Genomic DNA, 13,119 nt, shown 5'->3' with positions numbered 1-13,119 from the left:
TATTCAAACCATCCACAGTCGTTCATATGTTGGAAGTAGATATGAATCAAGACTGTCATGAGTTGGCTTGTAGATGTCTAAGATGTTGGACATAGCAAGAGTTGCTACAACACTCATGAGTACTCATAAGTTCTGAGTATTGGATTTAACCCACGCTTATTTGAATCACTTCATGGATTTTATCACGAGTGATCATGAGATGATAATATCTTATATTCTTCAAACCTAGAGATATGAGTTGTTACTATGAGTTGATTATACATTGATTGCACGAAAACGCATTGGTAACTCGATGTTATAAAACGTGCCTTTGTGTATGATTCAACAAGTAGTAGAACAAGCCATATGATTCGAAGTTTATCCATTCCTTTTACCCTTAAAGGGATAAAAGCGATATCTATGGGCCCCTCGATGATTTAGTGATGACACCCTAAGTGCTTGGCCAAGCCTGGACGGATTTGATTTGTTCAATTAGTCAGTCGTCATAAATCGGAAATCAGGAAACAACAAATGGACAGAGAGAATGATTATAATCCATGTCTCAGTCCATATGATATCTAGAATGGAGGAATATATGATCCCTTATCTAATGGATGCGTCATTAATTTATTCAGAGTTTGACAGCGGCTTTAAGAGCTACGAATGCTAGTCGGGTTATGAAGTCGTACTTGCAATAATAGTTTTAGACTTATCCAAGTGGGAGACTGTTGGATTAGATGTCTAAGCCCATAACTATTATTGGTATGTACTTGACCCAAGAGTAGCATGGTCCATTTGGGTTGCATATCATCAGGACAATTTGTTAGGATGGACTTTTGAGAGAAGATGTTATATATGATTTATTAATATATTATAAGTTATAATATATTAATATGAAATCATATGAGTTAATTAGTATTGATCAAGAATTAATTTGGAATTAATTTGGTGATCAAAAGAGACTAATTAAATCTATGGGGACTAATTATGTTAATTAGTTATATTTATATGTGTTGGGCTTATGATCCATGTTGGACCAAGTTTATATATGGATACATAAAGAGTTGGGCCACATGAACCATGGATCATAAAACCCATGGGTATGGATTTGGGTTATACCCATGACTCTTGAAATACCACACATATAAATACATGCATCATGACCTAAAAACGCCACTTTTGGTTACACATGAAGTTCTTGGAGTTCATGGGTGTTTTTGGGTGCATGGAGATTCTCTCTCAAGTTCATCCTTTGTCCATGGTGTGTTGTGATTCCACTTGAGGCTTCCACACTATTGGGGCTAAGCTCTTAAGGCTAGATACATCAAGACTTCATGCTCCACCATAAGGTATGTTATCCTAACTAGATTCTTGTGTAGTATATGATATTTGTATGCTAGTATAGGGTAATACCTTGGAAACTTCATATTTGCATGTATAATAGAGAAAACATAGATCCAAGGTATTTAGGGTTGTATGTGCACCATAGGATGTTGTATTATACCAAAACCCAACATAGAGATGGACCAGATACGTCGGCATGCTGCTGTTGAGCTTCCGGGGACACAAGAACTTCGGATAACTTAGCTGTCTCTACGGGGTCGAAGAGATCATCATAGTTTACTTCAACTATGTTTAATGGACCCGAAGAGGCAGGAATATCACTTTCCAGGATTGCTTTGGTTTCGGTTGATGGAGCGATGCTGCGAACGTAATAGTCATCGAATTTGACATCGAAGCTTTCGACTATTAGTCTTGTGCGTCTAATGAGAACCATATAAGCTTATTTGTTTGTTGAGTAACCAAGAAAGATGCCTTCATCAGACTTTGGTGCGAACTTGTTAAGATGATCTCTGTTGTTGATCACAAAACATCTACACCCAAAGATGTGGAAGAATTGGACATTTGGTTTGCGGTTGTTGAGGCCCTCATAAGGAGTTTTACTGAGACGCTTGCAAACCATGCTTCGGTTTTAAACAAAGCATGCTGTGGCCACTGCTTCGGCCCATAAGTAGAGAGGATGGTGTGCGAAGTTAAGCATAGATCTGGCTGCTTCTACCAGAGTTCGGTTTCTTCGCTCTACTACTCGATTCTGCTGTGGTGTGTAGGGAGCTGAGAAGTTGTGAGTGATACCCTTTGAAACCAAGAAACTATTTAAGAGATGATTGGTAAACTCGATTCCATTATCACTTTGGATGCGGCGTACTGGTAACTTGATTTGAAGTTCAATTTCTTTGATAAAATTGATCAGTATCTGCGGGGTTTCGGATTTGAGTCTTAGGAAGAAGACCCAAGTGAAACGAGTGAAATCATCAACTATGACCAGTATGTATTTTTTGTGATGAAGACTGACTATGGTAGATGGACCGCAGATATCAATATGCAGGAGTTCCAGTGGTTCAGAGATTGAGGAATCAATCACCATGGGATGGCTTGCCTTTGATTGCTTTCCACATTCACATGCAAGACAGAGTGTATCATTGTTGAATTTGAGAATTGGAAGACCTCGGATGAGTTCTCCGGTGACCAGATTGTTGATGTATCTGAAATTAAGATGAGCTGCGGTTTCCCAATGATCAGAGAGACGTCTAAAGGATACATGGTTCCTTCGGAATTGGATTTGATCAAACATGTGCTTCTATCACTTGTCATTATGTAGTAGTATTCATTGTCAAATTCAACTGTGTGGCCTGCTATACATAGTTGGCCTACACTTATGAGATTGTGTTTAAGGCTTTCTACGTAAGCAACCTTTTGAATAGAAAAGTTTCCCGTAGTAAGAACACCATAACCTCAGATTATGCCATTTGCATTGTTACCGAAGGTGACATTTCCACCATTGCTGATTGGCCTGAAGTCTTGAAGGTATTCTAACCTTCCGGTCATGTGCAAGGAGCAGGCACTGTCGATTAACCATTCTTCTTCTTGTTCCTCCTTGCACAACGCCTGAGAATTACACGGTTAGTTTAGGCATCCAAAAAAGTTTGGAGCCCGGGGCTACAGATCATTTTTTATGGATGCACGAGTCGAGGTTGCAGGGACAGGTTTCGTGTCAACTTTTAGGCCTAGTCTTGGGTGTTTGTGAATTTTTGGAGTGTTGCGAGATTTAGAAAAGTTACGAGGTTTTTGAAAAGAACCATATTTGACATGAGATGAACTTCTTTGACAACTACACTGACATGTAGAAATATTGTCATCTACCTTGACACTTTGTTTGGTCAGCGGTCTTAATGAAGAGGTAGGCTTGTGACCAGTCCGAGAGAGGTGAGATCTGACAGTAGGGTTGTTGGTATTTGACAAAAATACGTTTTGCAGAAGTGGGAGCATGTGTAGATCTTTTGGAGAGAGATTTCTTAAAACTTTGATGTTATTTTAAAAGTATTGGAGTTGGTAAAATCCCCTTCCATTTTGGGTCATCTGAGGAATAGATTTGAAAACCATTGCTTCGAAAAGACTTTACTTTCTTTTGGGTTGTGTCAGATGTTTTGAAATGGCTGTAGAAACTGTACATTTCTTTTCGTTTGTTTTCTTGATTGAAGAGTTTTTTGAAAGAAAATGTGAAAGAACAAACTTTTCTGGACTCTTAGATTTTGGAATTCTGACATGTTTTTTGTTGTTTGAAAAAATTTCCCGATTTTTGCCTCGGGATCGAATTTCCTCTTTGAAAGCCTTTCTAACCTCGGTTTCTGGAGAACCGCAGTCATTGATGTTCAGTAGCGGTTTCCTTGAAACCTTTGATAATTTTTGAAAATGAGGGCTAGATTCATCCGAATTAGAAGATTCAGGATTTTGAGAGCATTGACCTACTTCAAAGTTTTCTATGAGTATTTCATGATGAATTGGCTGAAGATTTACTGAGCTTTTGACTGGGGACTGCGGTAAGGATGATCTGACTACCGCAGAATAATTCTGAGTTGAGACTTCTGTGGAACACTTGATGATAGGCAAATGGGTTGATTGTAGTCCATGACTGCAGTGAGAGACACTGCGGTCTGAGGGTAGGGCTGGAAAGTCCATTGAGACTTCGGGGCCTTCTATGACAATTTCCTCATCAACAACTGATGAACTCTGAGAATTGGGATAAATTGTGCCACAAATAGGGATTTGATCACTTGAGTGACCGGAAAATTCAGGCATAATTTCCTCAATGACATAATTGTTACTTAGGTTATGAAGTCTACCGAAGTGAGCTCTGATGTTTTCGGGAAAGGTTTTGTCATTGACTGGGAAATGGAACTCTCGGTCAGGAGGGACATAAAGTCGATCTTTGTTAAACCGGGGTGAGGAATCCTTTGCGGTAGGATATCCATTGGACCAACCCCAATTATAGGTGTTACTACGGTTCCATTTTTCACAAGATTTTCAATAGCTTCACTTTCATTGAACAATTTTCGTAATAAAAGATTTAAACGTACAATATCACTCTGAGCTAAGTCTCTTTGGTTCAAAGCTATTTTTAATTGTGTTTCACTCAACATTCTTGCATCTTTCTGTAACTCTACGTCCTTTTCTAACATAGCTACTTTGAGTCTTTTGTTGTCCAGTCGTCCTCTTACGTGAAACATCTCTTGGGACGCTATGTTCTTCTCATCTAGAGCTTTGTTATAGTATGTAAGGACGGCAGCACATGTGTCATTAAGATTGGCTATGAATGGTTGACAGTCATGCATGCTATAATTTAGAGTTTGAATCATGAGTTTTACCTGTTCGACGATGCTTAGAGTCCCATCCTTTTCCATGTAGCAGTAGTTCTTTTCAAGCTTTGTAGGCTCATCATCATCCGCAGTTGTCAGCATGCAAATCTTGCATTTTCCCTTGACGTTGCTGATGTCTTCATCTTCATCTCCAGATGACCAAAGTTGATGGTCCCTTTTTAGATTGGCTATGTATGCCCTTGCTTTTTCTTTTTCTTCCAATTCTTGAGCCATTCTAAGGTAGAATGCTCTATCTTTCACTATATTAGATTTGCAGTCTTTTGAAAAGTGATTCTCCTTGTTGCACTTGTGACAAATTACAACGTCACTTTTATCTTTTGAAGAGGTACCGGAGTCTATTGAATTGATGGGCTTCAGTGCCTCTTTGGGTTGAGTGGTCTGAGGTTGCGGTGGTGGGTGAGGATTTTTGGTATATCGAGAATGATTATTCTGAGGGTTGAAGTTGTAGTTGAAAGGAGGTTTGTTGAACTGCTGATTTTTACGAAAAGAAGGAGGGGTAGCCGGTTGAACTGTTGGCTAATAAGAGCAATAGCATTCTGAAATTCTTCTTCATCATCATACTCTAAGTCAGCTTCATATGACTGCGGAGGATTGTCATATCAGGGAGAGTAAGATCGAGTATGTGGAGCTTGTGCTATAAGAGCAAGTGGTCCTGCGAAGTCAGCACATTCTTTGAGTATAGTGGATTCTTGTGCTTGCAGGGATGAGGTAGATGCCTCCCAGCCGGGGGGCGGATCGAATCGGAGTTTCCTTAGGTAGCCACCGACCTACAGTTATCCTTAAACTTCCGTGCTTGGTGGAGAAGAAGCGAACAAAGGTACGCTCGGTTGCTGTCTTGTTCTCTGTCGCGAATTGGGATCGCTCGCCAGCTAGGTCAGATTGGAGCAACATTGTATGAGAACATATTACCCATATTCGGGGACAAGGGGCAAAACGACCTCTTGATCTACTTACTGCAGCCCAGGAAGAAAAACGTCGTCTAGGCGTTACCTGTTGCTCCGATCTCCCCTACGCCTAGGACGTTGTCTGGGCCCACCAAGATGTCTCTGCTTTCTATTCGAAGAAAACGGAGCCAAGTATGCAGGTAACCAAGTTTCTTGCTTGGGAATTTCCTTCCATTCAAATAAAAAAAATAAGGATGGTGCTTCTAAGAGGAACAAAGACTTGCATGGTGCTGCCACGGGACATTCGTCGGGGTGCTGGTGGCCTTCCCCGAGACTGTTCAGGAACATCTTGATGTGGGTATACCTGAAAAATTCCTCAACCTTCGCCCAGAAATGAAAGAACTTAAAGGGTATATTGACCTTTCTAAACTAAATGCTAGATCTAACAATACAAGGGCAATGATCAGAACCTCCATGACTAGGACAAAAAAAGACGAATGGAATCCTTGCCTTTTGCCTCTATGGCCATCCAACCCTCTCAAGAAGACCATTAGTTAGAGTACTTTCTTTCTTTGTAGTTATCAGGCATGTGAAGATACAATCAACTTAGAAGGAAAGTTGCTGTTGCTCAACTTTAGAGCACCATCTCACCATGTCATAAGCTTTCCAGATGTCAGTCCAGTGCCAATTCAAAAGAAACGCTCTTGGCCGATTAGTTGGCTTAAAATGGCCGATATGAGCCGAGATATCGGTCCTATGAATCTGTTCCTGAGGGTCGAGCTGCGTTAAGCTCTTATTCTCCGATTTTGTTAACGCCGTCAACACGAACTGCCGATGCGGCTTCTGACTATGCTTTCTGCGGTCTTCGTTTCGACTCTTCCACTGTGAAAAGAATAGGTTGTTCTCAGGTGTAAAGTAAGAGATGCTAGTAACAAGTGAGGGAAGGAACCCCAAGGAAAGAAAAAATCAAAGCTCTCTAGCCGGGATATCAAGATTCACGTGCGAAGGGACAAGCGAAAGGCTTCCTGGTATAAGAAAGAAAGTAGAGAGCTAGGCAAGGTCTTCTGTGAGTGAACGAGATGAGGATCGAGGCAGTTAAGTTCAACCAGGGTAGGCGCTTTCTTCGCGTGGAGAATATGAATATGCACCTCCATCAGAGCAGAACTCTCAGCTGCAGTATTGGAGGAAGCCAACAAATTGAAGAAAACTTGCCTCCAATGTCAATTCTACCCATGTCCAGTAGAATCTGCCTTAGAGCATTATATTATGAAGACTGGAGAAAGCCCTATATTGATTGTATTTATTTTCTGGATCAAAAAATCCTCCCCTCTGAAACAAAAGATGTAGTTGGAATAAAGAAAAGGGCATTTCGCTTCTTTGCTAAGCAAGGAGAACTTTACAGGAAGGGCTATAATGGCCATCCTCTCCATCCGGATGTGCAGCAGGTTCTCGAGGAAGCCCACGCCCCAGGACATATTGGCGGCGCAAAGATATATGATCACCTGATGACCCGATCTGGGATAGGCTGGCTGGGCACAGTTTTTCAAATCGGATTATTGAGTTCGCCTGGACTACGCTGGCACTTGGTAAAGATTTGTGATTTCCGGGTGATGACAAGTAACTCGTCAAGGTCTATAGTCAACTACGGCTATTGAGCATCGAGATGCTTTACCATGCGAGATCCTTTCCTCACGCACGGTACTTATATAGTAGAGCAGCAGCCACCGACTTTATTCGCTTGGTCGAAACAGACAGATATGGGGAGAGAGAAGGGTAAAAATCTCTTTCTATTCACAGTGTTGGAAATGCCCGAATAAGTCGGCTCTAGAGCAGACATTGAATGTGCGACCTCAAAAAAATTTGATTTCGCTGGCAAGAAGGTAGGTTAACGTAAGAGGGTTCGACAAAGCCTTTCCGTTGGGAAATCCCTAATAATCTGCGCTAAAGACTGTTAGCCTTCTCTTTAGTAGTTTCGCGAAGGTGGAGTCTAAAATAATGTAACATCTGCCGACTCCTTTGCTCAATGAACCCCGCATCTGAGGGTCGGGGCGTGAAGGCCTATCGGCTTAGGAAATCTGACGATTACCTAAACCTAAAGGCTGCGAGTACCGATGCTCGAGACTTCGTCCCTTACTCCGATCCCGCCTCGAATGAAATGACATTGGGCACACCATCCTGCCGAGAGATAGGCTAGTTTGCTCAAAGCATCTGGTATGAGAGCAACATCTTTCTCTCCCTCATGCACCGTCTTTTGTGTTTTTGGTCAAAGGGAGGAGAGTTAGCAAAGGAAGGAGGAAAGTGGAGGAGCTTTAGCGACGATGATAGCAACTATGATAGCGACGATGACGATAAAGGGAGAGCCCTTTGAGTTTGATCTTTCACTTCATTCAATCATAAAGAGCTCGATCATCAACTAATAGATAGAAATTCTAACACGAGGATCATCAACACACCGGCTAATAAAAAGTACATAAGGTATACGCCTTCCTATTCTCATGTCTTAAGAGATTTGTGCAAATTTTGTGGAATGAGATACTTAACCAACGCGCCTTACCTTTCAGGTTCCGATTTGAAAGCTTTAGGTCCAACAGAGGTAAAATCCTTTGACAAGAGCTTCCGATAATATGAATGATTTGGCAGCTTTCCCCAGTAAAGACATGCTGCCCTCATCGCTTTTAGTAGCTTATTTTCGTAAGCTCCTCTCTCCGGTCGTCCTCCTTCACCGCTATGATCCCTTTATTCTCTCGTATATAAGGATTCGGCTTGCTTCCTTAATTGGTTATTGGCTGGACATTGAATGGCATTGACCGACTCTTGTCAATAGCAATAGGTTGTTTGGCAGCAAGCGACGAAAGATATGGCTTCTGGTTGTTTGTTGTGCCCGATAATATTAAGAGTTTCCGTGAATCCACACTAGCTAACTTTACACAGAAGGACTGCTTATTAGATTCCGAAATCTCCTATAACCATATTTTCCCCATCCCTGATGATTAAATGGATTGTTTAGCTAATTGATGTGCCACCCTCTTACCATTCTTATGAGTATCCGCATTCAATTAAAAACTTAAAAAAAATAAATTATAGCTTGAATATCATCCACAATGTGTCCAATGCTAGGCTCGGGTCTTGTTGGAGCACGGCTCCCACATTGCACTGCCTGTCTCCACATCTATTCGGTAAAAGAAAGCTTCCAATGCTAGCTTCATTCCATAGTAGACAGGCCAGGCTTAGACAACTCCAGCATCCGTGGCGTGGAAATGACTCTTTGACATAGCTGAAAAGATGGTGCCAATTCAGTCCCTTAGTCCTACACCTAATCCAGATGCCTTAACCTCCTTTCAAAGAGCTCTATCACAATTGACTTTAAAGCAGTCATTCGAGGCAAAAGGGAAAGGAAGCTCAAACTATCTTCCCCCCAAAAGGAAATTGACTTCCTGAACGACAAGTGGCACCGTAGGCGAAGAGATAGTGTTCAATGAATCAGATAATTTATTTTCATTAAATAACCTAAAAAAATTTTATATAGGTTGTCACGAGTCTAGTTGAGTCAAGATGCGTGTCGAGATGAGTTGAGTAAACCTTGTTCCAGTTCCTTCTGTCTTAGTTGCTTGTGTGCTTTACTCTATCCTAATGCTCGGATCATGAATTTCTCTTATCGATAATGAGTTATTCGTCTTCAGAAGTAAGGTCGGGTAGGAACGACAAGTGGGTGGGGTCATTGAGTTAGCCCAAGGGGGGAGCCATCCTCTCGGGAAAGGGACAGGAGCGCCTGGCGAAACCAGACTCTATCTATCCATTCTGCCTCAGATCCAATCTGACTGCACTGATGAAAGAACAATGTATGCCCTGATCACCCATGTGACAGATGGTGACTCCTTCATCGCGTCCTTTGCTGAGGTACAGTGCCTGAAAGAGAAAGAAGAGCTTACTAAGCCAAAAGCGATGATTTGTTCAATTTGGTCGATCTGAAAGATAAATCTTGACCTATCATTTGTTCAATTTGGTCGATCTGATACTTAGTTAATTCTTTTATCTTTATGTTCCCACTGATACCTAATCGATAACGAACCAGAATGGATTTTTTAGGCCCAATTCCATCTTTTTTTGTTGAGGCAATTCTGACTTGTTCATCGGCAACTGATCTAGCTCCTGAAATATATAACATTCTTGATCCTTCCTTTTACTAGTCTTCTCGGCTGGAATCAAAAAAGATTCTCCGCTCTGCTCCTATTCTGTACCAATTCGGTCGATCCGGAATGGATCGGTTAAACATTCCATTAGGGAGCCTGGTCTTGACTTTTCTATGTGGTATTCATTCTCGTTCGGCTCTTGGAATCACATCCAACAGTGGTGGGAACAGCTCGCAAAATCCAACCACTTCACCTACTTCATTGCCCCCAACCCTTTTGTTGTACCTCTATTGCCTAGACAAGATATGCCTTATTTGCAAGATGGAAGACCTGTTGATATGGTCTTCAACCCTTTAGGAGTACCTTCCCGAATGAATGTAGGACAAATATTTGAATCTTCACTCGGGTTAGCTGGGGGTTTGCTAGACAGACATTATCGAATAGCGCCTTCGTGGGTCTCCGCTTTCCAGCTGCGGAAAGCTTCACTCCTTTCACTGAATGAAGACCAAGGAAAGAACTTCAAATGTTGAACCATTTGGAAAGTCAAATGTTGAACCATTTAGCTATGGATGCTTAGCGGGGGTTGAGAGATCCCTTGTCGCCGACAAAGAAAAGAAGGTAGAACCAATGGGCCCTTAGTCCGCCCCTTATGTATACATAGAGGCGTCGCGAAGGAGTGAAGAATGCCCCTTTCCTCCCGGAAGAACTGGACGACCAAACACAAGCACCAACTTCAAAAAAGAGATAGCCTGCCTCTCTCTCCTTTCTTGCAGCTTACGAACCCCCCGAAAACAAGATTGACGCAGAAAGGTAGCGAACTCTTTTTGCCCAATAGCTAAATAAAGAGAAAGCAAACCACCCTAAGAGGAATGAAAGCTTCAAATCGAGTTCTCTCTAGTAAAGAAGTGGATTTCCTGAAATTCAAATAAGGAAAGGCAAGAAAAAAGTACAGAGGTCTTGCGAGGCGGTCGTTGGGATCGAATCTTCCTGGCAGCGGGCGAGAAGACCTCAGTTGGAGACGGGGCGACTTTCTCTATTTCACGAAGATGTCATTTTCAAGATAGGATTTTTGGTTGTAAATCAATGTGAGTATCCCTACTTTCCCCACTTTCAGCTATCCTTTTTCTGCCTTCCACTTTCGAGAGCTAGACCAGACTTCCTTATCTGGCTTCCAGTCTACTAAGGACAGCTGGCTCAGACACTGGCTTTGAGTTCGGACTTCCTTCTTTCTATGACTTGATCAGGAGCTGCATGATCCGATGAGATATCAGCTGAGAGACTAGCTTCTCGGTTGTTAGTAACGACTCAGACAGAGTTGCTTACCTTGCTATGGTGAGTTATAGAATCAATTGAGCGATGCTACGTACTTTGCTGATCTAGTTAGAGGACTTCTTTCAAGAAGGGCTTGAATCCAATGAATTGTGTTTCCATTAGAATGGTGAAAATGCTAATGCTTAGATTGGTTATAGGAGCTTCTTTGAAAAGAATCAATCAATCAAACTTGGACCCGTGCTATTTAGAGGCCTCCAAGAACCTGTCCAGACTATCATCTTACTCCCCGGGGATGATTGCTTCTTTTACTATTGCTTCTTAGTTCGTATCGCTACAATAGATGAGGCCATTTCATTTATTCATAAACTCGTATGTAGTCAATGAACGGCACCGCTCGATTCTACTGCCTAAGATGTACCTCCCGGTACCTGCTTCAGTTAGCGTAAGCGGCTCGTAAGACCAAGGAGTTAGCCACCTTCCGGGTGAGAGGAAAACTAGACCAAGAAAGGGATAGAGCTCTGAAATAGTGAACTGGGTGGGAACACAATCGATGTGTCACAAGAAGGCAGTGATGAAGTTGGTGATTGTCGCCTATTAGTATTAGAGATGAAGATAGAGGAATGCAAACTAGCTAACTCCTCTATCAGCGGAAAGAGAGAGAGACAATACATGACAGGAGGGAGAAGTGAAGCAGTTTTCTTAGAAAAAGATGGTTCTTAGTCTAATCGCTATCCTTTTTCTGCCTTCCACTTTCGAGAGCTAGACCAGACTTCCTTATCTGGCTTCCAGTCTACTAAGGACAGCTGGCTCAGACACTGGCTTTGAGTTCGGACTTCCTTCTTTCTATGACTTGATCAGGAGCTGCATGATCCGATGAGCTATCAGCTGAGAGACTAGCTTCTCGGTTGTTAGTAACGACTCAGACAGAGTTGCTTACCTTGCTATGGTGAGTTATAGAATCAATTGAGTGGTGCTACCTACTTTGCTGATCTAGTTAGAGGACTTCTTTCAAGAAGGGCTTGAATCCAATGAATTGTGTTTCCATTAGAATGGTGAAAATGCTAATGCTTAGATTGGTTATAGGAGCTTCTTTGAAAAGAATCAATCAATCAAGCTTGGACCCGTGCTATTTAGAGGCCTCCAAGAACCTGTCCAGACTATCATCTTACTCCCCGGAGATGATTGCTTCTTAGTTCGTATCGCTACAATAGATGAGACCATTTCATTTATTCATAAACGCGTATGTAGTCAATGAACGGCACCGCTCGATTCTACTGCCTAAGATGTACCTCCCGGTACCTGCTTCAGTTAGCGTAAGCAGCTCGTAAGACCAAGGAGTTAGCCACCTTCCGGGTGAGAGGAAAACTAGACCCAGAAAGGGATAGAGCTCTGAAATAGTGAACTGGGTGGGAACACAATCGATGTGTCACAAGAAGGCAGTGATGAAGTTGGTGATTGTCGCCTATTAGTATTAGAGATGAAGATAGAGGAATGCAAACTAGCTAACTCCTCTATCAGCGGAAAGAGAGAGAGACAATACATGACAGGAGGGAGAAGTGAAGCAATTTTCTTAGAAAAAGATGGTTCTTAGTCTAATCGCAAACTGAACCCGTCTGTAACCACAATTACTATATGCTTAACACACCTTCTGATCGATCTTAGCTAATTAAACTTTTTTCAATGGGAATTCATACAGCGGGGTGGAGGAATGGTCAACTCATCAGGCTCATGATCTGAAGATTACAGGTTCGAATCCTGTCCCCGCCTAAACACTTGAGATCTTTTTTTGGGTGGTCAAAGTTGTGTTGCCAGCTAGCGAATGTTCGGATGGTGAACAGTTCAGTATCAAGTCTGTAACGAAGCTAGTACGGTTCAATGGTTTTAGAATAATAGTGATCCGGGTAACTGGATCGCCCCGGCGGGGTTGCTCTGACTCAGACGGCCCTGAGAAGCGCAACACTCCGGTAACGGATCCTTTTGCAGGTGAAGGGGCAGAGCGTTCCCCGGTCTCTCTTGGCAATAGTTTACCTTTCTAATGTTATGTGTTGATGAGTGGGAGAGGTAGCCGAATTAGGATATCACTACTGGCACGGACTACGCAAGAAGTTGCGATCCTAAAATGAACTAGAAAAATGAACA

At 42.2% G+C, this 13,119-nt stretch overlaps 1 non-coding gene across 1 annotated transcript; it reads left to right on the top strand.

Annotated features, from left to right (window-relative positions):
- The first annotated feature begins 12,674 nt into the window (after window positions 1-12,674).
- On the top strand, window positions 12,675-12,747 carry TRNAM-CAU (transfer RNA methionine (anticodon CAU)). The gene has a single exon. It is a non-coding gene; the product is annotated as a tRNA-Met (tRNA).
- Window positions 12,748-13,119: the final 372 nt, after the last annotated feature.

This window comes from Lactuca virosa, chromosome 3, assembly GCF_052849685.1.
Source record: "Lactuca virosa cultivar CGN04683 chromosome 3, Lactuca_virosa_CGN04683_v6, whole genome shotgun sequence".
Taxonomy (NCBI): Eukaryota; Viridiplantae; Streptophyta; class Magnoliopsida; order Asterales; family Asteraceae; genus Lactuca; species Lactuca virosa.
The sequence above is the reverse complement of the archived record's forward strand: the minus strand, read 5'-3'. Positions and strand labels throughout refer to the sequence as shown.